Source organism: Electrona antarctica, assembly GCF_951216825.1.
Source record: "Electrona antarctica genome assembly, chromosome: 19".
Taxonomy (NCBI): Eukaryota; Metazoa; Chordata; class Actinopteri; order Myctophiformes; family Myctophidae; genus Electrona; species Electrona antarctica.
In genome coordinates this window covers 30,346,630-30,359,564 of record NC_136800.1, presented here as the reverse complement: position 1 = coordinate 30,359,564, position 12,935 = coordinate 30,346,630, and the positions used below count along the sequence as shown (strand labels likewise).

The following is a 12,935-nucleotide window of genomic DNA, read 5'->3' as shown; positions in this document are numbered from 1 at the left end:
ATTTGCAGGATGTGGTGGAAGGTGACAGTTCTCCAAACAGTCAGTTTGTTCACTAAGTCAGTTGCAAACAAACATTGTTTCAGTGTACCTGGGGAGTTTCCCTTTTTTAATTTGTTTTTATAGGTCAGCGGTTTGGTTACTAGCCTATATTAAAAAAAGGAGTCGTGACTCAGGATTGGTTCTTCTCACAAGCAGGCACATTAGCTTTTTCATCTTTTGGCTGCAGATTCCCATCTCAAAATAATTTGGTGCCAGGGCCAAAGTTTGCATTTACTATGAAATCATGCGTCTCGCGTCCGTCACACCACCATATATGGTTGCCAATCCATCACGCCTTGTGACATCACATGTCATGGTGACCCTTAGATCTCCATATATGGATCTGACCTTGTGACATCACATGACATCATGGAGATCCTTAACACCTCCATATATGGTCACGCCTCATGACATCACGCCACCATATATGAAGATCACAACACTGATCTCTAACCCTGGATAACCATACATGGAGAAGACTGGATAATCCTAGATCTATATGGAGCCGACCGGCAACTCTTGTTGATCTGACCTCATCAAGTCGACACATATATGGCCAGTATCCCAGTACAGAATTCATGCCATATGTTGATCTGAACCCCCATGCCAAAGCGCCAGCACTCGCCCAGCAGTCGGCCGTCTGCCGCCACCCAGGCAGATGCGTGCATGCGACCTCGCCCTTTAGGGTGTCTTATTGGTACTACACACTACACACACACACACTACACACACACACACACACACACGATATATTTGGTATATGTATGCAAATTGTTTTTCATAAGTGGATGAGGCTAGTGTACTGTACCTCATGAGTTTGCCAATGGCAGTGTTTGTATTATTCTAAATTCAAACATGGTGTTATTGTTATATGAACAATTATCATTAACGACTTAAACCCAGCTTATGGTTGAGTGGAGTCCCTCAGGCCTTTATTATACTAGTGTATTCTCTGTTTTTATGGGTAAAGCTTTCGCTGAAAATAGCAGATCGGAAAAGCTCTCAAAGTGTTGCAAATCTTTAATGAAGGGGTCCTTGAAAAGGTTTGAGAACCACTGATTTACGTGACTGGAATGGTTGAAACTAAAGTTCCAGTGTATTTTTCCACCTTGACTCTAGGCTTTAGTTTCTTCAGAAGCGTGTGTGGTGTCGGTTTGTGCCTGCATAGTGTACTGTAGACTAGAGTCGGTTGGAAAGCAGGTTGAACCAGTACTGTACTGTATGTAATGTATATAGGCTACATGCATTCATGTCAGACAGTAGGCTGACAGGAAATGGGGGAGAGAGATGGGGGAGTGATATGCAGTAAAGGCCGTCGGAACAGCACACTGCCAGACTCGTAGTATCATGATCAAGTATAGAAAAAAACACAGTTACAAAATGTAGATAAGAGTTTTCTGCCCGACAGCAATGATATATGGTTCCCGGACCCCACTTTGAGAACCACTACTTAAACACCTAGAATATTGACCAGACAGCATGACATTGATTCAGAACACTTTTGTTTTAGTCCTTAATAATACCAAGATTATAGTCAGTATCATGTCAGTGTCATGTCAGTACCATGGTCAGTGTCATGGTCACTATTATGTCAGTATCATGGTCAGTATCATTTCAGTATCTTGTCAGTATATCATGCTAATATCATGCAAGTATTAGGGCTGGGACTTTTAACTGATTAATAAAAAAATATATATAAATATAGATTTTAATGAATTAATTACAAAGCCTCAATTCCCAGCCCTAATATTAATAGATATAAAGACTGACAGACATGATTCCCGTGGGGAATCTCAGATGTATTAGCATGTGGCTCTAATCCTGGTGTAGACCTAGTATCTGAAGTATATATTTCAAAAATGAATCGTGGTCCTTATACAGAAACTCAAGCCGCTTGGCTACTTCAGGTTAAAGTTTGTTCAGACTTGTATGGCTGCAAGGGGTGTTTAGGACTCGGTGCAGAAAGTTGCATTTACCTTGACTTTGATGTACTTGTGTAAGAGTGCATTCTTCCAGCTGTCATGATTTATGACCTTATCGGCTTGACTCCATAGATTCAAATGCCCTTTTATAGTGTGTTTCTCTCGCACTTGTTCTTAAAGGACCACTTCACCACTTTTCAACCTATCTTCATATAATAGGTCCTCACTAATAATCATGAAAAAATGAAACGATTTTTTTCTACTCAGTCTGTGTCTCATAGGAGGGTTGAGGGCAGTTTAGAAACCGTCTTCCAGTGACATCATCATTAGGCAGATCTTTTTTTAAACAAGATTTTTTTTTTTAAATATTTAGATTTTCATTATCGTGAGAACAATGGCTTCCATTTTCGCATTGCAACTTTTCAGGACTAGAAAGCCTGCCGTTTCTATTAGCTTGTATTCCCCATCGATGATGTCACTGGAAGACGGTTTCTGAACTGCCCACATCCCTCCTATGAGACACAGACCGAGTAGAACAAAATTGCACCATTTTTTCATGATTATTAGTGAGGACCTATTATATGAAGATAGGTTGAAAAGTGGTGAAGTGGTCCTTTAACGCTCTTAACGCTTTGTGTAAAGTACTACTTTGCCTGTTTGTGTGAAATGTGCTATACAAATAAACGTGCCTCGCCTTTGAGTTAAGTTACAATAATAGCCTGCCTCGTGGGCACAAGTGCTAGGTTGATGTGTCATTGGACCATGGTATAGAATGTGGAATTATATTTAGCAGACCAGATCTGTTCCCCGACTCCCACGTTCATAGAAGTCAATGCAATTATCCCAGCAGGCCACGTCTGGGGAGCTAACAGAGGAGCAAAAATCAATTAACTCATTGGATAGTTGGGATGATTTGATGATTCTCCCTGGAACTCTCCCTCACAAAGACTCATCATCCAAAAGCTACATTTAAGAAAACATAGTCTCCATGTGCAGCAGGAAAAGGGACAAGTTTAACACACTACAGTATTTTTAGATTATGTTTTTGTATATTGTTACAGGGTTAGGGTTAGCATCAAATAGCAGATCTACACGCCTCTTAAGCTTGTAGATCTGCTACTTTGCAGAACAGTTGTGGAATTTGGACCACCCGACAGTAGCCTCATCCACTTATGAAAAACAATTTGCATACATAGAATATATCTACAATATGTATGTATGTATGTATGTATGTATGTATGTATGTATGTATGTATGTGTGTGTGTGTGTGTGTGTGTGTGTGTGTGTGTGTGTGTGTGTGTGTGTGTGTGTGTGTGTGTGTGTGTGTGTAAGTGAAATTGCTCCATCAAATTTGTATTCCAGTATAGTACTATAGTTTAAAAAAATACTTAAGTATTTGAAAGTACAAAATAGTAAGTAATAATAAGTAGGCAACGATGTGCATGATGCTTGACCCACATCTCTATATCTGTACATAATCTATTAATAACTACACTTCACTCTGAAACTGTGAAATCAGATGTGTTTCTGTGTGCTCTCCTTCACATAGGCCCAATTCCAAATATATAGAGAACTAGTTCTCAAAGTGGGGTCTGGGGAAGCCCAGGGGTTATTTAGGGTAGTGGTTCTCAGGGGCGGCAGTGGCTCAGGGGTAGAGTGGCATAATGTATTTTAGTCGTGGGCCCCCATCTGAATTTTTTTTTGCCAGAAGATACGATTTGTGTTAAAAAAAAATCGAAATTGTTACAAAAAAATCTCCAAATATCTTTCAAATTATTTCAAAAATAGCATTAGCCTGTAGCATCTGCTGTTTTTGAATAGGCAACATATAAATGGTAAATGGTAAATGGTGCATTTATATAGCGCCTTTATCCAAAGCGCTTTACATAGATTGTGCATTACATTCACCCATTCACACACACACATTCATACACCGATTGCGGCGGAAGCCATGCGAGGTACCAACCAGCACATCGGGAGCAATTTGGGGTTCAGTGTCTTGCCCAAGGACACTTCGACATGTAGACAGGAGGAGCCGGGATTCGAACCGCCGACCCATGGATCATTGGAAGACCTGCTCTACCTCTTGAGCCACAGTCGCCCCATATAAATGGATAGTGGTTATAATTACTGTGATGCTATGTTAACTATGCTAACTTTGCTGAGGACCACCTGGAACACCCTCCAAGGTCCCCCAGGGATCTTTGGACCCCACCCTGAGAACCAATGCTGTATAGTACACAAAGCATTCTGTATCTCTTTGGGTATATTGTAACTGGAGTAATTGCCAAGTATTTCACTAAGTTGTACACGACTGTCTACACGTAGTTCAACATGTGACACATACTACTGTACTGAACAACAGCAACAGGCCTACCACATCTAAGCAGATAGATTTTTGCATCTTACACATCAGAGTTTCAAACTAGGCTATATATGTACTCCAGACGTGGGCAGTGGCACCGTGTCCCCATTTGCCAACATTGTAAATAATGTCCTGTGAATTATTCAGTTTGCCTTAGAAACAGCAGCTATTTAGAGAACAGCTAATCCTTAACAGTAGCCCTGTGGTCAGATATCAGTTTGATGTGTGTTGGACTATACTAGGCTACTTATTTATATGTATTTATTTTTCATTTAAGGAGGTATTAAAGAGGTTTTAAAATTCCTTTGTCACTTAAAAATGTGCACATACTCTTTACACACTGACGTATAGGCCTACAGTATGTTGGTTTGTTTACTGTTGAGTGAGAAACAGTAAACAAACTAATAATCATCTGGGGACCCCCCCAAAACAAATTAATAATAATGTGGGGACCGCCCTGGGGGTCCCGACCCACAGTTTGAGGACCACTGATATATACAACACAATACTCACAACAGATCAAATGACTAAAGAGGTGGTTCTCAAACCTTTATAATTCAAAGACCCCCATAACGCTCAGTGTTACAGACCTGGCTGTAAGAGTCAACCCTCTGAAAAGAATCAAGTAACTTGAAAAGCACTAAAATCTCCTGGTAGATGGCTGTGTTGATTCCAGTGTGAAGCTTTCACTGTCAGTGGACCAACATCATGCAGATAACATGGCCCCAAATCATCACTGTGTTTTATCAAGTCCAGTACAACACAACCAAGTATTGTGATATTTTACAGCACTTTAAAACACTGTGCTTCAGTACATTGACAAGCTTTATGGAGATGCTGATTTTCCTTGGCACCTGCCCACAGTGCCAAAACTACTAGTAATAGGTGTACTGACCATAGTATTTCTGTACTGATAAGTACTGGTATAATGAAAAGTGAACTACATGGCCAGCTGTTGGTGAACAGGGCACAGTTGTTGTCATGGGGTCTCAGCATGTGACTGTGTGTCAGTGTGTGAGGCATGCGTGTCGTCATGTCATAGCAATGTGCCACATGCCTTTCTCTCTACTATGATCCTCTCACACGTTCTGATGACACACATGGCGGCCCAGCCTGCCCAGTGTCAACTGTGGCTAGAGAAACTGTTGCTGTGCATACCGCCGGCCTGCATGGCCAGCTATTTTAGCTTTGAATAGTTCTGAGAGGGGGTGAATAAAAAAAAGGAGAACACATATGGAGATTGTTTCTAGGACTATTAGTCCATGAGCCAGACAAGTTTTCATTACGAAATGAGTGGGCAAAACCATACCTATATTAAATTGTTTAGAAGGTCAATATAAGTAAATTAATATATGATAACACTTCCACAGGAGCAGCTTTTTCATATTTATCACACATTGTTATTTTCACCTATATACATGATGGGTGAATAGGATGAAAAAGATTAAGAACTAGTGATCACCATGAAACTTCCCTAGTTGATTAATTACATGAAAACAATGATTTATTGTATTACAAGTTTTCTGAAATTGTATATTTAAATATGCAAATTAGGCATTATATAGGAAAATATGCCTGATTTTGCCTGACTCTGTCAATTGAATATTGTATTGACAGAGTCAACATTCTTATTTCATTTTGTTAACATGTCAAAGTCAAAGGTTTTAAATGAGGGAATATTCAATGTCCATATAGTAGCCAATGTATCATCTAACTATAAATGCAAAGTCTCTGTGTCTGTACAGCTGTACGTCTGTAATACATGTCACACGAAAACCGTTCGCCCCACCTACTTCAAATTCGACACACGCGTTCTACACCCCCACAGGGAGTGCAGTGCCCGGTGTCGAGTTGGTCGGACCCATGGTTGTCCAGAACCGCCACAAAAGGCCTCTGCCCGGGCCACAGCTGACATCACAAGGCCTCTGCCTCTGCAACTCCATATTTGGGCATGCCTAAATACGGGTTCGTCCCACCGACTTCTGACATCTGCATAGACCCCATATTTGGCCATGCCTGACAAAGATGGGCATAAAAGGTGATACTGCTGACATCACTTCTGACATCACCATGACTTGACCAGCTCAACAGAACGATGAATTGGCTAATAGATGGCAGTTACAGATCACCTTTTTTACATGCCGGATGTGCGTGACGCACAACAACGTGCACAGAGAGATAACGGTCGAATCCGCTGGTCAGACAAAGCACGAGATGCACGCCTAAAGCTGCAAGATCTGTGGTTGGTGTCACTGCAGGATGCACTCTCATTCCACGGCCACGCATCACCCTGTGTCCAACCAACATCATCTATCCATTCACTCTGCCCCACCAACAGTTTCCAGTGAGACCCTGCTTCGGCATGACTGTCAATAAGTCTCAGGGCCAGACACTACACCGTGTTGGGGTCTTCTGCATGAGGAACTTCTTCAGCCAGCCGATGAATTGGCTAATAGATGGCAGTTACAGATCACCTTTTTTACATGCCGGATGTGCGTGACGCACAACAATGTGCACAGAGAGATAACGGTCGAATCCGCTGGTCCAACAGTTTCCAGTGAGACCCTGCTTCGGCATGACTGTCAATAAGTCTCAGGGCCAGACACTACACCGAGTTGGGGTCTTCTGCATGAGGAACTTCTTCAGCCAGCCCGGTGTCGAGTCGGTCAGACCCACGGTTGTCCAGAACCGCCACAAAAGTCCTCTGCCCGGGCTCTAGGCAGGGCCCCTGCCCAGTGATCCCACGGGCACTGGCCCGTGGGAGCACTGGTAAATTCAGTCCTTTATTTCCGAGTCAGTCAAGGCTGCCTCTGTGATAATCAGGTCCTCTTCTTGGGGTTGGTTATTGCATGGATCATTTGTGTGCAGAATTTTGCATTAAAAAGCCATTTAATTTAACTTAGCCTGCCGCCATTAATTAATCCCTCGATTGCGTATTGCCATGGTTTAATCACGCGTGACACTTACTTTGAAGAGCCAAATATCCGTAATCGCATTTTACTATGAAACCATTCCGTGTGTGTTGACGAAGCTGGTGCTCGTTCTCTCGGTCGGTGGTGGAAAAAGTGGACCGCGAGTATCACAGCGCCTGCTACAGGCCGTTGAAAACGCTTGTCTGGGACAAAGCGTCCTCTGCAATGTCGCTTCTGTGAGATAAAGCCGTCTGAAAACAGAGCCAGCAATGTTAGTGGATGCGCGCGCATTTTCAAAATGGCCGCGCCCATTGTGTCAGAAGCATAACAAAGCTAACTGACGGTAGATTTCGATACGATCGTATTAAAACATGCATTAATGAATACATCGCTGTTAAAACGGCTTTTCCGTTTGTGGCAGGCTACAAGATTCTACGTTTTAAAATTCCTATGTTCCTGGCGGGTAAACGATTAAGCATATATGAAAGTATTGAATAAGTAAAATGACTATTCCAATCAATTACCCATACTTGAATTATGCAGAAAGGTGTGATTATAGGTCTCTACACAATAATGGCTCAAACGTTTATCATATATTTTTGTAAGAATGTGTGTGCAGGTAATATAGGGGGCCACATATTCAATGCATGATAACGACCACTAAGCTATGTGTATGCAATGGTTATCATGCCAAACTGTGAAGTAGAGATGCACAACAAGTCAAAAAAATCACACCAGCTTTGCCCACCGATTTGATTCTATAGCTATGGCCCTGGCTCGTGTTATCACACTATAATAGTGTTTCTGATTGTATCTCTAGAGTTACAAAACGTACAAACACATGTTACCACTCATATTAAAGCTTAGAATGGTGAGCAGTTTTCTATAGCCATTAGGAACATGTTGGTTCTTAGCACACACTTCCAAAATGGGGATATTTTAAATTTGTGTGTAATGTGTGTGCAAAATACTGCATTAAAAGCCCATTTAAGCATATATGGAAGTTTTGTGGAAGTAAAATAACCATTCCAATCAATTCCCCATATTTGAATTATGCAGAAAAGTGGTTTGATTGGTCTCTGCACAAAGTAAGGTTCAAAAGTTGATCATATATGTGTTGTCACAATTTGCATGTGGCAATATAGGGGTGCATGTACTCAATGCATGATAACTACCACTAAGCTGCTAGTCTGTGATTGTTATCATACAAAAATGTGAAGTAGAGATGTACAGCTAGTCAAAAATTCAAACAAGAATTTGCCCACCCATTTCGTAATTAACGCGCAAATTAGGGGGGGTCTGGCTCATGGACTATATAGCCTTTTTTACATTTGAAATACGTTCAAATTAACTTGCCACCCATACAAACAAGGTCTTGACCCAAAACAAAACGTGGTCGGCGGACTCTGCGCTTGAGTGGTGCAGTGGTAAAGTCCCAACCAAAGTTGTAGGTTAGAATCGACTGTGGTGCAACCACGAATGGAATGTGAATTCAAGGCTTCATGGGTTGTGTAATTGATAGAAAATACGCATTTTCGTATGCTCGTAGATCTGCTATTTTCACCATTTTATTTCATACTTTTTTCCCCTGCATTTACCGGTATTAATCGTAATCGAGGCAAACAAAAGCGTGATACTGATTTATAATATTTCTGAATTTAATCATATGGATCATATCATGACAAAGACCTGTGATGCTTGTGGTAAATCCAGAGACCCGTCCGTCCGTCCATCTGTCCGTCCAAAGCAGCACTAATGAGGCTTGCGTATCACTCTCACCCACTCGGACACTGCTTAATAAGCGGTTGCTATGGAGAGGGAGTGAAAACAGATGAAAGGACCCAAGCCTTGTTGTTGCTATGTATGGCATGCAGTCTGCTTTGTATGCTATATACAAACTGAGCACAGTACTACTACATTTATACATTGTTGCTGTCGGGCAGAAACCTCTTATCTCCATATTATTTGTGTTTTTGAGTGGTGCAACTACTCCAGGGAACAGCAATGTCCCTATGTATGTATGAGTACCAACAGGGGGCACTGTTGCACCACTCACTTCAGACTGGTCTGATTTTTTGTAAATGAATGCCCTACTACATGATCACACTACAGCATCACACGTGTTTTGAGCTTGCTACTTTAGAATCCTGAAACGGAACAGTTTTGGACATATGAGGTTTCCACCCGACATCATTATATTGCATGTATCGTGTCGGATACAGTTGAAAACACAAGGTCAAAACCTTAAGTCATTTTTAACTTAACAAGGTTTAACACTAGCACTACAATTTAGGAAAAAAATCTTGCATGGCATGTTTTGAAAATAACTTCACAGACAATGCTGCCAACACTAATAAGGGTCACTCTTCTTTAATTCACAGGACAATAGTTCCAACCACAGGGCATTAAGTTGACACCGCACATTTTGTTGTTTTGTCGTTGTGGGTTTCACAACACTGGATTCCCACATGTTTTGAGATGTACTGATTAAGGTTAAAGGACCACTTCACCACTTTTCGACCTACCTTCATATAATTGATCCTCACTATTAATCTATTAGCTTGGATTCCCCATCGATAGGGACAGGTTTCTGACCTGCCCACAGCCCTTCTATGAGGAAAAAAACGTGGTATTTTATCTTGAACATGAATAGTGAGGACCAATTATATGAAGATAGGTTGATAAGTGGTCCTTTAAGAGTTCTGTTCAGACTGGCAGCAAAAAAAGTTTTTTGCACTATCCATGTATCCTGTATGCCTACAAAAAAATAATAAAAAATAAACATGGGATTTTTGTTAGATCAGATTTGAAACACACTCCTAGGTGGTTTGAAATGTGATAAAATCTGATTTCTAAAGATAAAGTCTCATTCTGGACACTGACAAGTCACTGAAAATAGCTGATCTACAAGCTCACACCTTTTGAGCTTGTAGATCTGCCATTTTTCAGTGAGCGACAATAACAGAGCATTACTCACTCCTATGTCGTTACCACAGCAACCAGTGCAGATACTGGTAAGTTGACGAAGAATCAATGCACAACATGCGATCTGATCACTTGCTGAATAACAGGGTGGACAGTCGGTTGTAAAGATCAGATCTGATGCACAAGTGTGATTTGCCTGCCCTCTGAACAAAGTCTACAAGCCTACATTATACTTCCGTTGTACGAATGGTTCGCTCATCATCCTACAACATATTGTTGCATAAATGAACGGCGTCACACAAAAGCATCAAAAGTAGCAGATCTACAAGCTCAAAGCATGTCGCATCACAAGTTTGTAAATCTGCTTCTTTTGAATCCTGAAAAATAACAGTTTTGGACATATGAGGTTTCCACAAAATTCCACCCGACAGAGACAATATACAACCAACACTAGGCTTCACTTAGAACGGTATGTTTGAGAGTGGAGGCATTAAACTCTTGGAAAGTACAATACTGAATGGTCATCATTTGCTTAATATTTCTTCATGTAATAAAGATAGTTCCTACCACTAAAACAACATCAAACCAAATGTCCAGACATTTGGGTTTGGTAAGATCATTTCCCTGTACTGCTTCTCAGCAGTAACCTTTAACTGGTTTTCCCTTTTAAATGGTACCGGTAGAAAATAATATACTGTACATCTGTGGGATGAGTAGCACTACTCAGTTTGTCGGTTGCACCCATGACACATTTAGCCTACCAAATCTTTTCTGCCAATGGCAAACATCTTATCGTCTCTGTTGGGTGGAAACCCCATATGTTCAGATCTACAAGCTTGCATTGTATAGCTGCTCATTTTTATGCTTTTGTGTGACACTGTAGCATGATCAAGTCGGGCGTTAATCATGGAGTTAATTTAAGAGATTTCTGCTCGACAGCAACACTATTCAGCTGTGCTGCTCATCCCACAAATGCTTTCCAACCGTATAAAAAGCCAAGGTATTGCCAAGAAGCATCATTACAACAACAGACATATAATCTAGCAAACACACATTTCCAAACCTCTGACGTTCCTTTTAGCCGATATTGGTCACCAGCTGGAGCAGTTCCCAACACTGGGCCAGGTTGACCACTTTAAACCCCAGCATCAGTAAAATAGCAGAATAACCCCACAATAACAGAAAGGGCATTTGTATGCATATAGGGAATAGCAGTGGTGGAAGATTTGTGGTGCCACAGACGCCATGCAGGCTCCTGGTGAATCAAGGACCATAAAACATTTGATTCTGTGTCAAAACAATATTTGAATATTTTATTATAGCCCATCTACTATTTAATAAATTAACCTTTTTTGCCGTTTTGAAATATTTTTTGACACAGAATCAAATGTGTTTCTCTACAATCTCTACACCCTACAGGGTTTAGGTGGTTAAAGTTTCTCCACGTTTAAAGATAGTTCCTGTCACTAATGCAAACATCAAGCTTTTGGTCAACAGCGAACACAAGTTACATAAAGTGGTTCTTCTGTGCCGTAGCACAACACTGTTTTAGATACATTTTTTTATACAGCAGAAAAAGTTGTTTCATAAAACTTTGTTTCCCTTCTTCCTTCTTTGGAATTAAGAGTTACAAAAAGAAAGAAAAAAAGTTTAACCGCACATTATAATAAAAATTAATTTAATTAATAAATCCACACATATAAACTGTTCCGCTTCAGTTTTCAGAAAACACATTTCTTTGTAGACAATAAGAAAGTACTGTGAGGCTTCGTGACATGCAGACAGCGTCGGTACTGACAGTGAACCAGTCCACATATCTTCGCTGTCGAGGAAAAACCTTGTATGTCAATATGTGTTTTTATCAATACTGAACCAATGAAAAGTACTAAGAGCCTGTGACTAAATAATAACTACATTTTGGATCCATTGAACACATTTCTTCAAAAGTATCAGTTTTGCACATACAGGGTTTCGTGAGCGACGACATCACAGATAATGCTTCACACATTAAGGCACATACACATGTACTGCAACTCCTGACACAACTGCACGTCCTTATCGTCAGTCGTTTCTGACACGTTTCCGAAAATGGGCGATATACACACGCACTGTGAGGTTGTAGATCCGCCATGAAGTCTTTGAACATTTGTAACTAAAATGACTCACACCCCCAAAAATAGGAATGCCAGGGTTCAGTAGGTTCCTCTAATAGTGGTTGGTTCCATTTGTACACTCTCAAGAGAACAGTACCACACTTTGTGATTAGAAAAGAACCTTGCATCTTGTCAAAAGGAGTGCACTACAAGCTAGACAGACGGACAAGGCTTTCTGCTTATCGGCAGCAATTAGAGAGGAGAGCAAAGAAATTCAAGCCAGGAGGAGAAGGAACAGACCTACCCCACCCCCCTCCCCCTCCAATCGCTTTAATTGAAGGCGAGAGCGAGATAGAGGTGGGTTGGAAGCATGGAAAATCCGATTATGATCCCCATTCATAAATAATAATAACAACGAAGACGACATCTGGAGAGCATCAACATCATCTCTTTAGGAAGCATCCGTTTTATATCCTTCACATTTTAGTCTCTTGTTGCAATCCTTCTGGTCTTTTCCAGAGCTATCATCAAGGCTGGACCACCTCTGGCTGTGTGGTGTGGGTTGTGGGCACGGTGCTGTGCTGGCACACAGGGTAATTTCACATTTACTGTAACAACGCCATTTCCGCCATTTCTCATCATCCCGAGTCCCTCTTTCCCACTTGTAAACACTGATCA

At 41.0% G+C, this 12,935-nt stretch overlaps 1 protein-coding gene across 1 annotated transcript in view; it reads left to right on the top strand.

The window, feature by feature from the left end:
- LOC306912539 (uncharacterized protein) overlaps positions 1 to 9,973 on the top strand; it is a 119,926-nt gene extending 109,953 nt beyond the window's left edge. The window contains exon 4 of the transcript XR_013788397.1: positions 9,732 to 9,973. The gene's annotated coding sequence lies outside the window, so the exon portion shown is untranslated. The remainder of the gene's footprint in view (positions 1 to 9,731) is intronic.
- Positions 9,974 to 12,935: the final 2,962 nt, after the last annotated feature.